Below are 23024 nucleotides of genomic sequence, written 5' to 3' on the forward strand. Positions count from 1 at the left end.
TTAAAAACCCTGAACTTTTATGATTCGCACCAATAAATGTACCTGGACTGCGTAGAGGAGTGGGTCACCACAATATATATTAAAAACCCTGAACTTTTATGATTCGCACCAATAAATGTACCTGGACTGCGTAGAGGAGTGGGTCACCACAATATATATTAAAAACCCTGAACTTTTATGATTCGCACCAATAAATGTACCTGGACTGCGTAGAGGAGTGGGTCACCACAATATATATAATAAGAAAACCATCAACTTGTATGATTCGCACCAATAAATGTACCTGGACTGCGTAGAGGAGTGGGTCACCACAATATATATTAAAAACCCTGAACTTTTATGATTCGCACCAATAAATGTATCTGGACTGCGTAGAGGAGTGGGTCACCACAATATATATAATAAGAAAACCATCAACTTGTATGATTCGCACCAATAAATGTACCTGGACTGCGTAGAGGAGTGGGTCACCACAATATATATTAAAAACCCTGAACTTTTATGATTCGCACCAATAAATGTATCTGGACTGCGTAGAGGAGTGGGCACTGGGCACCACAATAAAATATATAAAAAACCTTCAACAGGTCTGCATTACACTGCACATACGGCTGCTCCTCCATCCTCTCCATCATATACATGTTGGAGTTTTAGCGTGTGACAACCTCTTGTTTTTGATAATGTCAGTGCATTTTGAATATTTTTCAATTTGCCCCACACCACTGAATGTACTTTATCTATGATACGCATCTATCTATCTTGACTGCGTAGTGTGGTGGCCCCGGTACACAATTTGGTACCGAGGCCACAATATAATTAAAAAACCCTCCACGGGTCAGAATTCCACCAAAAAAGGGTATGGACTGCGTAGTGTGGTGGCCCCGGTACACAATTTGGTACCGAGGCCACAATATAATTAAAAAATTGGGCATCAACTGTCACCGTTGTTTAATATCTGATACACCTAAATATGGACTGCACAGTGGAGTGGCCCCGGTAGTAAATTTGGTGCCGGGGCCACAATACCTCCTCCAACTTCCAAGTGTAGTGTTTATAAAGACAGACAGCGTCGAAGTGTTATTAGTTGACTTTCTTAACCCTAAAATTGTCCCTGTTGCAAATATTCGTGCAATGGACAGTTACTTTTTTATTGAAAGACTCAAGCTTTCAAGTGTAGTGTTTATAAAATATAAACAACAATACAGTAGTTTTAGAGCACGTCAATACCTCTTGTTTTAAATTATGACAGGGCATTTTACTTTTGGTTTAATTTCTTGAATTTGTTTAAATTTGGTTTTACTTTTTGAACATGGCAAACGACTGTTGATTGGTAATATAATGCAAAAAAAAAAGTTCCAAGATGGAATTGTCCTTGGGCCCTCACACCTACCCTTATGTTGTTGAAATAGGACATGCACACTTTAACAAACCAATCATTTCAGCGACAGGGCCTACCAAACAACTTTGGCTGAAATGAATGGTTTGTTTGGGCCCCCACACCAAAAAAGCTATTCATCTCTCCCTGTACAGACTAAACAGGCTCTACTGAGGCAAGATGTCGTCCTCATCCTCAACCTCTGATTCCTCTCCCCCTACAGTGTGTACTTCCTCCTCATCACACATTATCAATTCGTCCCCGCTGGACTCCACAACCACAGGTCCCTCTGTAGTATCTGGAGGGCAGTGCTGTACTTCATTGAGGAATTGATTATTCATTTTTATAAACATCATTTTTTCAACGTTATGAGGAAGCAACCGCCTTCGCCGCTCACTGACCAGGTTCCCCGCTGCACTAAAAACTCTTTCCGAGTACACACTGGAGGGGGGACAACTCAGGTAAAATAGAGCCAGTTTGTACAGGGGCTTCCAAATTGCCTTTTTTTCCTGCCAGTAACAATATGGACTGTCTGACATGTCTACTTGGATGGTGTCAGCAAAGTAATCATCCACAATTTTTTCTATTGTGACAGCATCCAATGCAGCGAGAGTAGACATGTCTGCAATGGTTGGCAGGTCCTTCAGTCCGGACCAGATGTTATCAGCATCCCCGCCAGTGCCTCTTTTGGGAAAACTGAGCTTTTTCCTCGCAGCCATAGATGTGGAAGAAAATGAGGGTGGAGCTGTTGGCATGTCACGGTCCTCTTCAGAGGACAATCTCCTGACCAGCAGGTCTTTGCACCGCTGTAGACTTGTGTCCGCCGGAAACAGAGACACAACATACGCTTTAAACCGAGGATCGAGCACGGTGGCCAGAATGTATTCCTCTGACTTTAAAAGAGTGACCACCCTCGGATCCTGGCAAAGCGTACGAAGGGCTACATCCACAAGAGCTACATGCTTGGTATAATCGCAATGGCTTACCAGCTCCTCCCTCACTTTCTCCAGCTGCTTCTGCAACAGCCTGATCAGGGGAATGACCTGACTCAAGCTGGCAGTGTCGGAACTGACTTCTCGTGTGGCAAGTTCAAATGGCTGCAGAACCTTGCACAACACGGAAATCAGTCTCCACTGCGCGTGACTGAGGCGCATCCCCACTCCTTTGCCTATGTCGTAGGTGGCTGTGTAGGCCTGAATGGCCTTTTGCTGCTCCTCCATCCTCTGCAGCATATAGAGGGTGGAGTTCCAGCGCGTCACAACCTCTTGTTTGAGGTGATGGCAGGGCAGGTTCATGCTTTTTTGATGTGCCTCTAGTCTACGGTAGGCACTGGCTGAATGCCGAAAGTGTCCAGCAATTTTGCGCGCCACCGCAAGCATCTCCTGCACACCCCTGTCACTCTTGAGGTAATGCTGCACCACCAAATTAATGGTGTGGGCAAAACATGGGACGTGCTGGAAATTGCCCATATTTAATGCCCGCACAATGTTACTGGCATTGTCTGACACCACAAATCCCCATGAGAGTCTAAGTGGGGTAAGCCACTGGGAGATAATTTCCCTAATTTTCTCTAATATGTTGTCAGCGTTGTGCCTCTTATTAAAGCCTGTAATACACAATGTTGCCTGCCTTTGCACGAGCAGCCATTTTGTAGTTGCTGCTACTGATGCAGCTGTTGCTGTTGCTGCGGAAGGGGATGCATCTACCCAGTGGGCTGTCACAGTCATATAGTCCTTCGTTTGCCCAGAACCACTTGTCCACATGTCCGTGGTTAAGTGGACAGTGGGTACAACCGCATTTTTTAGAGCACTGAGGACACTTGATCGTACTTCTCTGTACATTTTTGGTATCGCCTGCCTAGTGAAGTGGAATCTCGATGGGATTTGGTACCGGGGACACAATACCTCCATCAACCCTCTAAATCCCACTCCACTGATGGCGGACACCGGGCGCACGTCTAACACCAACATTGCAGTTACAGCCGCAGTTATACGCTTTGCAATAGGGTGACTACTATCGTATTTTGTGGTCATGGCAAACGACTGTTGGACGGTCAATTGTTTTGTGAAAGACTTAGCGGTCTTACGACTTCCCCTCTGGGAAGATGACCGACTAACAGCAGCAACAGCAGCAGTGGCAGTAGTAGGCGTACCGCTGCAGGATTCATCGGATGAATCCCGTATTGAGGAGGACTCAGTCTGGCTGCTGACTTGGGCTGCAGGACTGAATCTGATGGAGATTGTGGAGGAAGTTGACGAGGAGGGTGTTGCTGGTGTGTATCCAACTGGACCACGGGATTTAGGTGTCCCTGTACCGATGAGGGTCCTAGCCCCAGTTCCTGAACTAACCACTGAACTATGAAGGTTATTCAGGTGACGTATAAGGGAGGATGTTCCTAGGTTGGCAAGATCCTTACCCCTGCTTATTTGAGCTTTACATAAGCTACATATGGCCATACATTGGTTGTCTGGATTTGGATAAAAATAACTCTAGACCGAAGAGGTGCATTTTTTGGTCTTCTGACCAGGCATGACGATGGGCTTTTTCATCCCATGGACATCAGCTGTTTCCCTCCCTGGTGCCTCATTTACAATAACCACATCACCATCCTCATCATCAAGTTCCTCCACAGCGCCAGCTACATCATCAATAGCCTCCTCCCGAGCCACCTCTTCCCGTACAGTGATGGGAAGGTCAGGCTTGACAACCACCAACATCCTTGGACTCGCCTTGTGGATTTGTGATAATTTCTCTTTAGAAGGCAGAGTTGTTTGCTGTTTTGTTGCTGACAGCATAACTCTCTTCAATTTTTTGTAGGGGGGGAGGAGGAGGAGGGCTAAGATCCGTGGGTGAAGCTGAACCACTAGTCATGAACACGGGCCAGGGCCTAAGCCGTTCCTTGCCACTCCGTGTCGTAAATGGCATATTGGCAACTTTACGTTTCTCCGCAGATGATTTTAAGTTTCTCTTTTTGCTTCTTTTTCTTAACTTGGGCTTTTTGGATTTTACATGCCCGGTACTACGAGATTGGGCATCGGGCTTGGAAGACGACGTTGATGGCATTTCATTGTCTATGTCATGACTAGTGGCAGCAGCTTCAGCATTAGGAGGAAGTGGGTTTTGATCTTTCCCTACTTTATCCTCCAAATTTTTGGTCTCCATTATATGTAGCACAAGATACTGCAGAATGTGTGAACTTGGTAATATTGCAGTACCAATGGACTTATACTGCTGGATTGGTTTTGCAAATTTGGTTATAATTATATATATTTTTTTTAATTTTTAATTTTTTATTTTTTTTTACTTTTTTTTTATTTTTTAAAAACTTGGGAATAATGGGGAAATAACTATGCCCTTAGAAGCACAGAGCACAGGACACAGCACCACTGGACTGAACAGGACACGGCACAGGACCCAGCAGCACTACGGAACTCAGCAAGACAGAGCACAGGACACAGCACCACTGGACTGATACTGCAGAATGTGTGAACTTTGTAATATTGCAGTACCAATGGACTTATACTGCTGGATTGGTTTTGCAAATTTGGTTATAATTATATATATTTTTTTTAATTTTTAATTTTTTATTTTTTTTTTATTTTTTTTTATTTTTTAAAAACTTGGGAATAATGGGGAAATATCTATGCCCTTAGAAGCACAGAGCACAGGACACAGCACCACTGGACTGATACTGCAGAATGTGTGAACTTTGTAATATTGCAGTACCACTGGACTTTTACTGCTGAATGTGTGAACTTGGTAATATTGCAGTACCAATGGGCTTATACTGCAGGATTGGTTGTGCAAATTTTGTGGTAATTAAAAAAAATTAAATTAGTTTTTGGTATTTTTTTAAATAACTTTTTTTTATTTTTTTAAACACAGGGTAATATTGGGGAAATAACTATGCCCTTAGAAGCACAGAGCACAGGACACAGCACCACTGGAATGAACAGGACACAGCACAGGACCCAGCAGCACCACTGACCTCAGAAGGACAGAGCACAGCACACAGCACCACTGGACTGATACTGCAGAACACAGCACAGCACAGCACAGCACAGAACTAAACAGCACAGCACAGAACTAAACAGCACAGCACGAGATCTACCAGGACAGAGGACCACCTAACACACCCTCCCTCTACCCTGATCAATGCCCGAGTGAAGATGGCGGCGACTAGTGGGGAATTTATAGGATCCGAGTATCGCGAGATCCAACAACGGGATTATGAGTCAGAGCCTCAGTTTCAGATTTGAATTTGGCGCCAATACCCGGATCTGTCTCGGATCCGACTCGGATCGGCAACGTTCGGGTGGGCTCAGATTACAGAAATCCGAGTGCGCTCATCTCTAATTCTGTACCGCATGTCCTTATCTGTCAGAGGCCTCAAATCCCTCTCCCATTAAGGCTCATGTCCCAATAAAGGATCTCCACTGACAGTCCAGGTAGGATTATAATAACACATATTGTCACTCACCGGACTGTGAGTGCCATTTCTCCTGTGTTCAGGAACCGTGGCCGTCCGCCATCCTGAGGGTCTGCGCATGTGCAGCCCTTATGAAACCTTCAGTACCTGTTGCTTTTAATTGATTGGATGATCAGGCAACCCTCCCTATTTAAACCACCTGTGATCATTACCTGGTTGCTTGATCTTGGAGTCTCATTCCCCATGAGCCTCTGAGGGTGTTCCTGTGTTTCCTCGTGTATTCAGCTCCAGCTGATTCCTGTCTACTTCGTTTGTGGTTTCCAGACCACTTCAACTCTCCTGTGTTCCTCGTGTCTGCACTCAGCTGATTCCTATCTGCTTCTGCTGCCGGATTCCAGACCGTCTCTACTCTCCTGTGTTCAGCGTGCCTTCCCTCTGCTGCCTCCGCTGCTACTGCCGGATACCAGACAGCCTCAACTCTCCCGTGTTCATCATGTTTCCAGTTTTACTTACTACTGCTTCCTGAGTATTGCTCCGTTGATTATCGGTTACCTTCCGTGCACTGCACCAACCTGATTACCGCTTCCATCCTCCAGTGGTCTCTCCTCCTGCCGGCGTTCAGCCGTTCAGGTATCCCTGCACGTCTCCTTGACAGCCTGCTCTCCTGAACCGCGGTATGCATACTTTCCATTGACTTTGCTATTGCATTGCATATCCGTCTGGACTGTGTTGTGTTCATCTCCGGAGTCTTCCATCTACTGAAGCTATTGTTACTATTGACTGTGTTACCTATTACCTGGATCTCTATAGTGACTTTGTATACTTCAAGCAGCGCTTGTCAGTTATTATTGTATTGTGGTTATCATCGTGGGATCAAGTTACGTGTGCCCCCGTGTATCCTCTGCATTCCATTCATCTCCTCGTGCCCCTCCTCACATATATATAAAGCAGTGGTACAACTTGCTGAACGCAGACAACTGACTCCTGTTTCCCATTTGCACCAGTTTCAAGTATCCTCTCACATAAGCAGTGGTACAACTTGCTGTATGCAGACCACTGACTTCCCCGTTACCTACTTGCACCTGGAATCCATTCCTTCACTATAGACAGTGGTACAACTTGCTATACTCAGACCACTGACTTTCACTACCTCCTCTCTACTCCTGGACATTCCTCCTCACTATAGCAGTGGTACAATTTGCTGTACGCAGACCACTGACTCTCCTCACGTTTACTTGTCCATCTGGTTCCTCGTGTACATACATCTAGTCATTACCAGTTGCTGCTAGTCATAGACTTTCCTTGAGCATTCTCTCACCATCTGCTGATTCTCCTGTTCCGTTGTCACCCTGCTACCAGAGGACCATAGTACCAGCTATATTACTCTGGTAAGAACATCATCTGGTGATATCCTGGGCAAAGACTTCTAGAGCCCGTGACACATATTCTTGAATGGGGTAATGTTCCTAAACAGTAGCAATCTAAATAAAGACTGTATGTAAGAGCATATTTGTGAGAAATCAAAAACGTTGGATTCGGGTATGCCATAATTTTCCAAGAGGGAGTCAAAGAATCTCAAACTCATATCATAAATAAAATTGTGAATTAAGTTGGGTCCTCCATCCATTCTCCTCCAGGTATAACTACATAGAGATCCTAGTGGAAAATCAGGATTATGCCAAACTGGGGAGAATTTGTACTTAGCTTAAATTTAGATACATAATATACCCAGATAATGCTAGAAAAGTTAACATAGGATCCCAAAGTTCAATAATTGACATAGAACAACTAGAAGAGTTTAATGTTGAGGCTAAAATAGTTTCCCCAGTATTAGAGTTCTTGGTCTGGAGGAGTTTGTATGTTCTCCCCATGTTTGCGTGGATTTCCTCTGGGTGCTCCGGTTTCCATTGACATTCCAAAAACATACTAGTAGGTTAATTGGCTGCTTCAAATTGACCTTAGCCTTTCTCTGTCTGTGTGTATGTTAAGGAATTTAGACTGTAAGCTCCATTGAGGTAGGGACTGATGTGAGCGAGTTCTCTGTACAATGCTGCGGAATTAGTGGAGCTATATAAATAGCTACTGCTACTGCTGCTGATGATCTAGTCGAGGTCAGAGGTGAAAACTAGAGATAGGCGGGCTCGGTTTCCCGAGAACCGAACCCGCCCGAACTTGAGGTATCCGAATGGCCCGGTACTCTGGCGCTAATTCGGATTCGAAATCAAAGCAAAACGTCATTGTGACATTGTCGGATCTCGGAGCTCGGTTCTCGCGATGGTTGAAGTGCATAAATAGCCGCCTCCACAGCAATCCAGCGCCATTTGACAGAGGGAGAGAGAAGGGTTATGTCGCAGGCAGCATTAGAGCAGGGAGAAAGCACTTCTTATAGCACTTCTTACTGCACTTCTTATAGCACTTCTTACAGCAGGAAGAGAGGAGGATAGAGGAGGCATTTTTGCAAACATTACCAACTGTTTGGGGTGTCATATTCTCTCCTTCAGAAACTATTTTCTCCCTGCAGAAATAGTAATATACCAGCAGTATATATTTCTGAATTTGCACTACAAGTGCTTGGGGTGTGACGTATTGCCCAGTTCCAAAAAATCTATATTCTGGTGCTGAAAGTATTATCTAGCAGCACTATATATTTCAGATTCTGCACTACAAGTGTTTGGGGGTGTCAGATATTCCCCTGTTTGAAAAAAACATTTTTTCTGGTGCTGAAATTAGTAGATACCAGCAGTAGATATTTCTGAATTTGCACTATAAGTGCCTAGGGTCTCATTAAAATGGATTCACAGCAGTCCACATATGAGCAGGATCAGCCACCAGTCCTGATGGTAGTCTTCCCTGTACGTCATCTGGTAAAGCCTATGTAAAAGTACATAGGCTTTTTAAGTCAGGGAAAAAAACACACAAAAAAAACCCTTTTACCGTGTTGAAGAGAAAAAGAGCTGTAACTGATGAAAAGTTAACTGCCGAGAAAAAAAAATTGCCAACGTGCCATTCTACACACGCAGTGGCAAAGAAAGAATAAGGCCTTCGCCTTTCTCTATTAGTGCCAGATTGAAAAATGTTACTGAGCCTTCTGCAAGAAAACAGTAAGGCATTAGAGGAAAATATATGCTCAGAATCAGAAATGAAACCAATCCCTGTGGAGAGTCCATCCACCAGTGGTATGTGTAATCGTGACCATTCTGATAGTGTACCCATAAAGAAGGGCCCTTTCAGCATTTCTGCTGATGTGTGCCTGAACAAGCCCAGTGTAGCCGGTGATACACCAATTGAGGATGCCACTTTGGAATTAGAAGAGGAGGAGGTGGAGATTTGTGTAGGTGATGAGGGCGTTAATGAGGATGTTGATGAGGATGAGGTTGTTTGTGTAAGTCCTGCACCAGTGGCAGCAGTTCTGGCATGTGACAAGAAAAAGGCCATTGTCATGCCTGGGCATAAAACAAAAAAATCTACTTCTTATGTGTGGAATTATTTCTACCCAAATCCTGACAACAGTTGTATAACCATTTGTAGTGTATGTCAAGCCACAGTCAGTCGAGGGAGGGACCTTAACCATCTTGGAACCTCATCCATGTTATGCCATTTGACGAGAGTTCATGGCAAGGTTTTAGGAAAAGCTGAAAGTTCTGGCAAAAAAATAACAAGCACTCCATCATCAGCTAGGACCCTTCTGTCACCTACATCCCGATGGCTGCAATCTACACCCACGATACCATCCTCATCAATATCCTCAGTAGTGATTGATCCCTCTGAAGAATGTTTAAATGATAGTCCCACTGCTGCTGCTGTTGCTGCTGCTGGGGGTGAATCTTCCACCCATAAGAAGGCCAAGAAAAAGAGCAGTACTAGATTAAAACAATTAACTGTGAAACAATCTTTTGCTAGGGGAAGCAAATATGAGAGCAGTCACCCAGTCGCCAAGCGGATCACAGACGCCATGGCTACTATGTTAGTGTTAGATCTGCGTTCAATATCCACAATAAACGCAGCTGGTTTTTCACAGTTAATTGATGTGTTGTGTCCCCATTGCAAAATTCCATCGCGACACCATTTTTCCCATAAAGCTATTCCGCAACTATACCAAAAAGTTTGTAAAAATGTAGTAATTGCGCTCAAAATTGCCATTATGCCCACTGTACACTTAACCACAGATATGTGGACAAGTGGAAGTGGGCAAACCAAAGACTATATGACTGTGACAGGCCACTGGGTTGGTCATTCGCCTTCACCAGCAGGAACAGCAGCAGCATGTATACCACTATGTAACATTTGTCACAGGCAGGCTACTCTTTGTATAACCGGCTTCACTAACAGGCTTACAGCTGATAATGTTACAAAAACTAAGAGATGTGATTGATACATGGCTTATATCACTTGGACTCTCCCCAGGATATGTCATTTCTGTTAACGCCAACAATATTGTGCGAGCATTACAGCTGGGTGAATTCCATCACATTCCCTGTTTTGCTCACACCATCAACTTGGTGGTGCAAAGCTTCCTAAGAAAAAACCGTGAGGTGCAGGAGATGCTTTCGGTGGCCCGTAAAATTTCGGGACATTAACGCCATTCTGCCACAGCATGTAGGAGATTGCAGCAGCTCCAAGAACAATTTAACTTGCCCTGCCACCAACTTAAGCAAGAGGTGTTAACAAGGTGGAATTCCACCCTGTACATGCTTCAGTTGTCCGCTGAACTGGGCCTTGGCTTGACGACGTCTCCTCTTTCAGTTTGTCAGGCAGCTGTTGCTCATAAAAAATTAAATTTTCCAAAGCAAAGCAGGGATGACGCAGGGGGCAGACCACAACAGTTTGACATCTGGGGGTAAATGTAAGAACATGCGGGTTCTTCAACACCCGCGTTTTCAGCGTGTTCAGCGATTAAATTTCAAGCGGCGCTGCATTGTAAAGGGAAGTTTCCCTTAACAATGCAGCACCGCTTGAAATTTAATCGCCGAACACGCTGAACATGCGGGTGTTGAAGAAGCCGCATGTTCATACATTTACCCCCTAGGCTGGTTTGAAAGATTTTACCAAAAAATGTGTGACTTTGCCCATAACTCCATTTAATCCGACTATTAACATGCAAAGGATGGTGGAGGATTATTTTCACAAGGTAATTGATATGGAAATGTCAGACAGTCCCTTTCCTTACTGGGAAGACAAGCAAGCCATTTGGAAACCCATGTACAAACTTGCTTTGCAATACCTAAGCTGCCCACCCTCCAGTGTGTACTCTGAAAGAGTATTCAGCACAGCCGGGAACCTTGTCAGTGATCGACGTAGGAGGTAACTTCCGAAAAATGTGGAAAAGATGATGTTCATCAAAATTAACTACATCTTCCATGAGGAAGGCCTTTACCATCAAAGACATCCAAGCACTGACAGTTCTCTAATGGTGGATTCCAGTGGAGATGAATTAATAGTCTGTGATGATGATGTACACACTGATGAGGGTGAGGATGATGCTGAAGATAATGACGATCACATCTTTTTAAAATTGTCACTGTAAGTGTAGGGTGTAATCTACCCCCAAACAGGAAAGGGACTTGGGGCATTTCTATTTAACGTACAGTCTTTAAATGCTGCTGTTTTGTCAATTTCATTATAAGGGTAGGTGTCAGACACCAAACTGCCTTTGTCCATTTCTATTTCACGTACAGTCTATGCAGGCTGTTTTTTTTCTATTTAACTATAAGTGGAGGGGGGCCTATACAGACAGACACCAAACTGCCTTTGTCCATTTCTATTTTTATTGTACAGTCTATACCAGCTGGCTTTTTTTCTATTTAACTACAAGTGGAGGGTGTGAGATACAGACAGACACCAAACTGCCTTTGTCCATTTCTATTTTTATTGTACAGTCTATGCCAGCTGGCTTTTTTTCTATTGAACTACAAGTGGAGCGGGTCCTATACAGACAGAAACCAAACTGCCTTTGTCCATTTCTATTTTAATCGTACAGTCTATGCAAGCTGGCTTTTTTTGTATTTAACTATAAGTGTAGGGTGTAATATACACCCAAAGATGATGGCTACATTGCCAATAGTCAAAGATGGAGTGGAAGACAAGCAGGCTTGTCTGTATAATTTGCAGGCAAGTGTTAGAATTAAGGATGGCCTAACAGGGATTAAACTGTATTTTTCTTATTTTGCACTAAGAAGGTTTGGGTGTACACTAGAGCCAAACAGAAAAGATGCTTTGTTCATTTCTATTGACTCACTTATCCAAGAAACAAGTGGAGCACTAAATTAGGTTATTTTAGACCAAAAAAATGGTATTTTTAAAAAATTTGCAAAACAAAACCAAACAAAACCAAAACACGCAAGGCCGGTTTTGCCACAACCAAAACCAAAACACGAAGGTAATCCAGATCCAAAACCAAAACCAAAACACGGGGGTCAGTGACCATCTCTAATTTTCAGGCACTCTGCTTAGCTGGGAAGATACTGTGTAAGTTGGAACGCAGCCCAAACAATACTTATCCATGTCCACTACTTACATTGTTCAGGTCACAATTATCTTCAAAGGGCGCAGGTTATGAGCCTTATTCAGGCAGCCATTGTAGGCAAGGCTGTCACAGTCTCTTGCATAGGAATTGAAACTTCTAACACTTTATCTTGAGCTTACAATATTCTATTTGACCATCAGGGTTTACAGTAGAGATGCTCACTGATCCCCGTGAAGTGGTTTTGGTTTTGGTTTTGGATCTGGATTAGCCTCGTGTTTTGGTTTTGTATATTTTTTACACAAATTTCTAAAATATGCTAAAATCACATAATGTTGCTCTTTTTATGATCCCTTATTATTATTAACCTCAATAACACTAATTTCAAGTCATTTGCAGTCAATTTTGACCACCTCACAGGTCACATTATTATTTTCATACATTTTCGGACAAATACTGTAGCGACCTGGCTGGATGCTAAGTGACAGAGCAATGACTCAAACACACGGCAGTTCCTAGCACATCTAGGACACATTGGCACTCAGCAGTGGCAGAGAAGAAAAGTCAGAAGAAAAGTCTGCAAGGCCTAGTATTTGTATTTCAGCAATGACAATTAGCAATGGAGCAATGGAGCTCTTCTCTTTGGGTATATATAACACCATACACTTTTTTTGTGCAAATTTAGAAGAAAAGCCTGCAAGGACTAGTAATTGTATTTCTGCAATGAGAATTACCAATGGAGCTCTCCTTTCTATGTGTTACCTATATAACACTGTAGAATTGGACTGCAGCATTAAATCAACCCTGTAAGCACTATTATTTGTATTTTTCTGCAATGAGATTTAACACTGGAGCTATGGAGCTCTCCTGAATGTCACTGATTACTTTCTTTAACACTGCTACCACCCTCCTCTTTCAATTCTCTAACTTTGCCTGCCCAACTGCTCTCCACTCTATGCTACCCCTTCTGTGTCCCTCGCTCAGATGGCGCTAGATCGCCATGAGGGTGGTATTTATATATTCCAAAAATCACGAAATCCGAGATCCAACAACGTCACGATGATGTTTTGCTTTCTAATCTGAAAAAGCGTGAAAGTACCGAGCCGACTCAACTTGGTACTCGGATCCCCTAAGTTCGGGTGTGTTTGGTTACCGAGGAACCGAGCCTGAGCATTTCTAATTGTTACATTAATTAAAATGATTAAAGTAAAACTGTTGTTATGAGAGATATTGATGCTCAGCTTTTCCTTCTAGTCTATTTCATGCACATACTGTTTCCACTTTCATGTTAGCGTAGTAGTTAGACAATCCGCAGGGGTTCATGAGTTTGATTGTGGCTACATTTTGTGGAATATGGATAAAATGAATGTTGAAAATTGGGTGCAGCTACAACACAGGAAAACAGCTGTTCAAAAGAACTTCATTGCAAAGACATAGGAAATATCCACAGATGAAAGCTAAAAAAACCTAAGTGCCAAAAAAAAGGAAAGAAGGCAAAAAACAATCAATTTTAAGTCCAATTATTATTATTATTATTATTATTATTATTATAATTATTGTTATTATTATACATGACTTAATTTCTATATACAAATATTTAAAATGTGCATGTACCATGGATTTAATTCAGCTTTTCCTTCTAGTTTATTTCATGCACATATTGTTTCCACTTGAACGTTCTCACCAACGCTCTTCTCTCTCTCTCTCTCTGGAGTTTATATATCCTTCCCATATTTGTGTGGATTTCCTATGTGTCCCTTCTGCGTTTTTTCTAAAATCTTAGTTTGTGTGAAACGCCAAAAAGAGTCAGCTTACTATAGCGTCCTCTGCTGCTTGATGTCTTGAATAAAGGTTGCTGTGTTTTCTATGCCTGTATAGTGCTTTTTGTTCTGCTACACAGATATGTTCTCTGTAATATGTGGAACAACTATTACACATATTATATTACACATATATTGTATATTCCAGCTATATATTCTAGTTATCCGTTCTTCCTGCCTTAATGTATGTCGGAATGGAGCGCTGAGTGCATTCCCCATCCATTCCTGCTGCCGGAATGGATGGTTAGGGTACTCAGCACAATTCCGGCAGCCGGAATGTATGGGGAATGCACTCAGCGCTCCAAATCGGCAGCCGGAATGGATAGGGAATGCAGTGAGCGCTCCATTCCGGCAGCTGAAATGGATTTTGTGTTATAGTCTTGCTAGACAGACTCGATTATATAGAAGAGGCACACAGACTATTACAGGATACAACCTCATATAAGTCACTCTAGAGAGATCCCACTATTGAATTTGTAAATTTACTCAGGGAAATCCTGACCAAAGGCCTACCTGAACACATCATCACAAAATATGAATACCAATATTTATTTCATTCCAACCCAGTTATCCCAATCTTCTATTATTTACCCAAGATACACAAAAGTTTATCTAAGCCACCAGGTAGGCCTATCATAGCAGGCATAGATTCTTTAACATCCCATATTTTCGGAATATGGTGGACATGAAGAAAATATGTGATCAACTTAGATTCTTACCTTAAAGATACAATGAGTGTACTTAATTTACTACAAGATTTTGAGTAGAACTCTATATATGGCTAACGATTGATGTACAATCATTGTACACCGCAATAGAACATAGGAAAGGGATCACATCTTGCAAACAGTTCTTAGATCCAGATCCCCTTATCTCATCTACACGTAAAAACTTTATATGTAACCTCATTCTTTTTATTCTGACTCACAATTACTTTAAATATCTCGATACCTTCTATCTCCAGTGCTGTGGCACAGTTATGGGGACGATTTTTGCGCCAAGCTTCGGAAATTTGGTAATGGGGAGATGGGAGCAAGAATATGTTCATAAACCGAAACCGTTTTCTAAACACATAAAAATATATAAAAGATATATAGATGATATACTGATTGTATAGGACGGAGACATAGATTCCATTCAAAACTTTATGTCATACATTGGGAACAATGAATTTAATTTAAAATTTACAGCTAATTTTAGTTCCGAGAATATAGAATACCTGGACTTGGTTTTGTCTGGAATGGATGGTAAGGTTACAACTAAGAATTTCATCAAAACGGTTGATACCGACAGCTGCCTCTATTATAAAAGTGGACACGTTAAAAATGGAAGAATAATATCCCATATTCACAGTTCTACAGGATTAAAAGGAACTGTACCACTGAACAACAGTGCAAGGAACAATTATCTGTATATGCACAAAGATTTCGTGATAGGAGTTATCCAGACCATATAATATCAGATGCTTTATCTAAAATTGAGGATGTTAATAGAGTTGACCTTTTCAAATATAAGACAAAGGATAAAAAGAAAGATAGCATTCCCTTCATCACCAATTACCATAACTGTGAAGATAGGATTAGGTCCACACTTACCAAACACTGGCAGATCCTGAAAATGGATCCTGTTTTAAAAAACATCCTACCTAATAAACCGGATATTATATTCAGGAAAAAGAGAAATTTAAAAGACATTCTAGCCCCAAGCATGTTACCTGAAATACGCAATGACACCAATAAGACCTTTTTGGATTTTCATGGATTTATTAAATGCAACCATTGCAATATTTGCAAATACACAAGCCCTGATAAGAAAGTTTTTTACAATTTTGACAACAGTGTTCAATATAACATCAAACACTGTATGAATTGCCAAACCTCGTCTGTGATCTATCTTCTGGAGTGTCCATGTGGACTCAAATATATAGGTAAAACTAAAAGGTCACTCAAGTTATGAATACAGGAGCATGTTCGTAACATTAAGAATAAAATAGAGAGTCATTCAGTTTCAAAACATTTTCTGACCACACATAATGCAGATCCCAGTAACGTTATATTTAGAGGGATTGAACATGTAGTTCTAGGTCCCAGGGGGGGTGATATCCAAACAAAGCTATCAAAAAGAGAAATGTTTTGGATTTACCAACTCAATACACTCACCCCTCAAGGGCTGAATGAAGGCTATGAGATAGCCCCGTTTTTATAAGTGTCCTGTACTCTGTCACCTCTCCCCCCCCCCTTTTCTTTATCCTTTCACCTGTTATCCTTATACGTTTTACCAATATTTGAGTTCTATATCCGTATTATGCAATATTAGTCTCTTAATTAGATATTTTACTGTGCCTAATATTGTTCACAGTTATAAAATAACTCTCCAATGATCCACAAGGACATACTAACTTCTATTGTGACTATAAGCTTTTTGTACACTATATTAATACTATTATGATTAATTTTTCTTAATATGGTATATTATGGGTTTTACTTGGTCCTAGCAAGATTGAGATCCTCTAAATTGTATCATTCATGCTATCTACTTAGGAATGGAATATTTTAATATCAAAATCCATTCCACCTTCAGCAGTAACCCAGCTGTATTCTGTGCTCAGCATATACCCAGAACATGCTGTGGTTTAATACCCTATTTGGGATATGTATTTTATTTGTATGTTTTATACTTTTAAGGAGTTATAGTCACCTGGCTGTCCAGACTTCATGACCCATGGATGGATCTCTCTCAGCTGCATATATAGACTCCAGTTAGAGAACGACAGCTCAAAACTAGATCTTGCACCTTTATGAATGAAATCCCAGAATGAACACCCGTCCCCCCTGGAGTCGTTCCTTACATCTCAGGTCTAATTTCCACAGTCTTTCCCCTCCCTGGGCAAACCCCTGGGACTGTTCTTTTTAACCATTGGTCAGGGCAGGACTAGGGGGTTTGGACAGGGCAGTGAAGATGAGCTGTCCTATCACAGAAGCCCCCTGCTGGGATGCAGACAGAACGTCTGGACTACTCCTAAGGAGAACAATTGATGCTAATTGGCTTCCCCTACTTCCAAGGATAAGGTAGCAGTGAGCCCCTCCTATAATTAACCGCTTACATTACTTTGTGATGTCACAGGGTCCCCAGCTGTTCCATGCTTCCTGTAGAGGAAGGAGGGGGTAGAATGAATGCAGTTCCAGCCCTCTCACCTGTATCCTGGACACCACTTGATCTTTACCCATAACCCTCCGGGCTTCAGTTTAAGGACAATGAATAACATTACTGCAAGTCATCAATATATAATACACAATATACATATTTACATTGAACTACAATGTCCCCTTAACCACATGTAATTGAACAATGCAGTTGTAGTCTGGTGAGCTGGGGAACAAAAGCAAGGGCTATAAAAAGTACTATAATCCACATTATGTGAGAAATGAGACACAGAATGGTTAGCGTATCACACTTGTTTTGTCACAAAGATGTACACAGTACTCTTTAGGATTAGTTTATACTTTTTCATCACCTCAATATTTGTCCCATCCTTGTAATATCCTTTAGTAAGATGGCCGCCTTATAAGTCCATCTTTCCTTTGGCCACATGGACACCGTAGTCACTCCCATCAGATAAAGATGGTTGACCAATATTATACATTCCGTTTTTGTCTCTATACCAAATAGTCAAGCCCACATCACCTATCCCTCGGTCAAACTATGTACATACATAGACCCATTGGAACTCAGTTGGAGCCAAATAACCGCATATCGCAGCGGTATGAGTGCCGTGCATGCGCGATGTGCGCTACATGCCGCGCATGCGCGATACAACCCTTACTTCGCATGCACAAAATGGCGGCGCGCAACACTATAAAATGCTATACTATTACACACAACATTGATTCTCCTGATGAAGTCCTGTTTGAGGATGAAACGCGTTGAGATTGAGAGACTAAGCCTGTTTTCCATATGAGAGACTGAGCCTGTTTGCCATATGATTAAGGTAATTGTTCTCTATCCGGTTCATGAGCTGAAACCGATTGGTAACTTCTGTGTGGAGGCCTCTGGCAGCTATCTCACGAACTTCTGAGAAATTGAACACTGTACTTAACATGTATGGCCTTAAGATGAACATGTAATACTTCACACAATGTGAGTGTGGACTTTTATTTGTTTAATAAATGCTACGTTTGATAAACTACACTATATAGTGTTTCTACTTTTATTATATACCTGCTGAGTGATACCTGTTAGCTGCGGCTGAGTGTGATAAAGAACTACCAAGTAATAGACAAGCTGTCTCCACACCATGATGAGCTGAGACGGATGTCACGGAATTAAGTTACAGATAAGCTGTTTTTCTTATATATTCGGTACGCGGCCACATGGTGCTTTTATCTCGTCTTTTTAATTTTGATTCCATGTAGAAGAGAATATTTATGGTCATACTTATATGATATTATCTGCTACGCATATATCTGGGTGGTGGTACAATAACGCAAATACTTCCGTAACGGTATCACACTATTTGGGTTTTTTCTGTCCTTGCATGGACTTATGAGATACAGCGGACCTAAGTGACCACAGCAGAACTGTCTACCCTGTACATTGATGAGTTGTTTTCAAGTAAAAAGCTGGTACGCACATGCACATACCTTGGTGTTTTGGGCTACCTTACCCATAATAATACACCAAAGGCGCCATATCCCTTCTTATTCATCAATATTCAACCCTACTTGGCTTACCATCCAACTTTGAAGGGAGGCTGCCACTTTGTCATTAAGGAGGTGTTCGGGTGTGAATTATATTGGACTATTGTATTTATAATCATTTTCAATTCTGAAATAAGCGCCACTGTTATTGTCATCATTTTTATCTGGATTTCATCTTAACTTAAGAAAATCTTAAGTTGCACAGTGGAAGATCCTTCTTATCTCCCTTTTCTAGGCATGCTCAGTGAAGATTTTCTTAAGATCCTCAAAAAAACGACAGATAAGATCAGTAATAAATAAGGCCCTATAGGACTATAATAATATCATAAACAGCAATTCAAATTTAGTATAACTGATATCTGATTTGTTTTATATTCAGACAAATTGGATAAGAAGCGCAATGGTGGATTATCTGACAGTGTTAGAAATTTCCAATAAGCACAATGGACAATCAAACTATATATAAATAGATGGGGTTTGTGGGTCTAAATACATGAAATATTTAGTCTGAAAACACAGGGAGCGTTTACTATTCCTATTAGATTTCTTTTATATTCGTCTGAAAGAAGGCAGGGAGTAGACTGATGATGACAAGAAAAGTTCTGAGGGTATTGTGTATTCATGGATAAGAAATATAGACATGAGATAGTGTAAAATAGATCAAGTTTATTAGACAAATACACATCACAACTCTAACATAGGGATAATAGATTGGTGAAAGTATAAATGATAAATGATTATTATACCCCATTCATACTGCACCAAAAACCTGGGTTTTTGCAGAGGCACGCTGAAAAACCCGGGTCTTGGTGCAGTATGAATAGTCCAACCACAAAATCCCGGGTCTAAAATCTAGAGATGAGCGCGCTCGGATTTCTGAAATCCGAGCCCACCCAAACGTTGCCGATCCGAGTCGGATCAGAGACAGATCCGGGTATTGACGCCAAATTTAAATCTGAAACCGAGGCTCTGACTCATAATCCAGCTGTCGGATCTCGCGATACTCGGATCCTATAAATTCCCCGCTAGTCGCCGCCATCTTCACTCGGGCATTGATCAGGGTAGAGGGAGGGTGTGTTAGGTGGTCCTCTGTCCTGCTATATCTCGTGCTGTTCAGTTCTGTGCTGTGCTCAGTCCAGTGGTGCTGTGTCCTGTGCTCTGTCCTTCTGAGTTCAGTGGTGCTGCTGGGTCCTGTGCTGTGTCCTGTTCACTTCAGTCCAGTAGTGCTGTGTCCTGTGCTCTGTCCTGCTGAGTTCAGTGGTGCTGCTGGGTCCTGTGCTGTGTCCTGTTCAGTCCAGTGGTGCTGTGTACTGTGCTCTGTGCTTCTAAGGGCATAGTTATTTCCCCATTATACCCAAGTTTTTAAAAAATTAAAAAAAAATTCTAAAAAAAATTAAAAAAAATAATATTTATAACCTAATTTGCAAAACCAATCCAGCAGTAAAAGGCCATTGGTACAGCAATATTACCAAGTTCACACATTCTGCAGTATCTTGTTCTACATATAATGGAGAACAAAAATTTGGAGGATAAACTATGGAAAGATCAAGACCCACTTCCTCCTAATGCTGAAGCTGCTGCCACTAGTCATGACATAGACGATGAAATGCCATCAACGTCGTCTTCCAAGCCCGATGCCCAATCTCCTAGTACAGGGCATGTGAAATCCAAAAAGCCCAAGTTCAGTAAAAGTAGCAAAAAGAGAAACTTAAAATCATCTGCGGAGAAACGTAAAGTTGCCAATATGCCATTTACGACACGGAGTGGCAAGGAACGGCTTAGGTCCTGGCCCGTGTTCATGACTAGTGGTTCAGCTTCACCAACGGATCTTAGCCCTCCTCCTCCTCCCCCCCCTACAAAAAATTGAAGAGAGTTATGCTGTCAGCAACAACAAAACAGCAAACAACTCGGCCTTCTAAAGAGAAATTATCACAAATCCCCAAGGGGAGTCCAAGGGTGTTGGTGGTTGTCAAGCCTGACCTTCCCATCACTGTACGGGAAGAGGTGGCTCGGGAGGAGCCTATTGATGATGTAGCTGGCGCTGTGGAGGAACTTGATGATGAGGATGGTGATGTGGTTATTGTAAATGAGGCACCAGGGGGGGAAACAGCTGATGTCCATGGGATGAAAAAGCCCATCGTCATGCCTGGTCAGAAGACCAAAAAATGCACCTCTTCGGTCTGGAGTTTTTTTTATCCAAATCCGGACAACCAATGTATGGCCATATGTAGCTTATGTAAAGCTCAAATAAGCAGGGGTAAGGATCTTGCCCACCTAGGAACATCCTCCCTTATACGTCACCTGAATAACCTTCATAGTTCAGTGGTTAGTTCAGGAACTGGGGCTAGGACCCTCATCGGTACAGGGACACCTAAATCCCGTGGTCCAGTTGGATACACACCAGCAACACCCTCCTCGTCAACTTCCTCCACGATCTCCATCAGATTCAGTCCTGCAGCCCAAGTCAGCAGCCAGACTGAGTCCTCCTCAATACGGGATTCATCCGAGGAATCCTGCAGCGGTACGCCTACTACTGCCACTGCTGCTGTTGCTGCTGTTAGTCGGTCATCTTCCCAGAGGGGAAGTCGTAAGACCGCTAAGTCTTTCACAAAACAATTGACCGTCCAACAGTCGTTTGCCATGTTCAAAAAGTTAAACCAAATTTCAACAAATTCAAGAAATTAAAACAAAAGTAAAATGCCCTGTCATAATTTAAAACAAGAGGTATTGACGTGCTCTATAACTACTGTATTGTTGTTTATATTTTATAAACACTACACTTGAAAGCTTGAGTCTTTCAATGAAAAAGTAACTCTCCATTGCACGAATATTTGCAACAGGGACAATTTTAGGGTTAAGAAAGTCAACAAATAACACTTCGACGCTGTCTGTCTTTATAAACACTACACTTGGAAGTTGGAGGGGGTATTGTGGCCCCGGCACCAAATTTACTACCGGGGCCACTCCACTGTGCAGTCCATATTTAGGTGTATCAGATATTAAACAATGGTGACAGTTGATGCCCAATTTTTTAATTATATTGTTGGCGCTGTAAAAAATTGTGTTCCGGGCACACCACACTACGCAGTCCATACCCTATTTTGGTGGAATTCTGACCCGTGGAGGGTTTTTTAATTATATTGTGGCCTCGGTACCAAATTGTGTACCGGGGCCACCAAACTACGCAGTCAAGAAAGATAGATACGTATCATAGATAAAGTACATTCAGTGGTGTGGGGCAAATTGAAAAATATTCAAAATGCACTGTCATTATCAAAAACAAGAGGTTTTGACACGCTGAAACTCCAACATGTATATGATGGAGAGGATGGAGGAGCAGCCGTATGTGCAGTGTAATGCAGACCTGTTGAAGGTTTTCTATATATTATATTTTGGTGGCCAGTGGCCAGTCCTCTACGCAGTCCAGATACTATTTTTGGGTGTAATTCAGACCTGTTGAAGGTTTTCTATATATTTTATTGTGGTGCCCAGTGCCCACTACTCTACGCAGTCCAGATACAATTTTTGGGTGCAATTCAGACCTGTTGAAGGTTTTCTATATATTTTATTGTGGTGCCCAGTGCCCACTACTCTACGCAGTCCAGATACAATTTTTTGGTGTAATTCAGACCTGTTGAAGGTTTTCTATATATTTTATTGTGGTGCCCAGTGCCCACTACTCTACGCAGTCCAGATACTATTTTTGGGTGTAATTCAGACCAGTTGATGGGTTTTTCAATTATATTGTGGGGAACACTCCTCTACGCAGACCAGAAAGATACCTCGTTGCAACGTTTTGGACTAATAACTATATTGTGAGGTGTTCATAATACACTGTAAATTAGTGGAAATGATTGTTATTGAATGTTATTGAGGTTAATAATAGCGTAGGAGTGAAAATAAGCCCAAAAACTTGATTTTTACACTTTTTATTTTTTTTTCAAAAAAAATCTAAATCCAAAACCTTAAGGCAGGTGTTTTGCGAATCAAATCCGAACCCAAAACATCGCGAAAATCCAGATCCAAAACACAAAACACGAGACACCAAAAGTCGCCGGTGCACATCCCTACTAAAATCCCAGGACTTAGACCCGGGATTTTGCGAGGGGTAATTCCCGGGTTGGACCCCGCTCGCCTGCTGTATGAGTGGTGCAACCCGTGTAATTCCCGGGTCTCACCATTCATACTGTAAAAAAAAAAAATGGGGAAGTAAAAAAAAAAGATTTTAATTAATAAAAAATAC

The sequence above is a fragment of the Mixophyes fleayi genome, chromosome 3, assembly GCF_038048845.1.
Source record: "Mixophyes fleayi isolate aMixFle1 chromosome 3, aMixFle1.hap1, whole genome shotgun sequence".
Lineage (NCBI taxonomy): Eukaryota > Metazoa > Chordata > Amphibia > Anura > Limnodynastidae > Mixophyes > Mixophyes fleayi.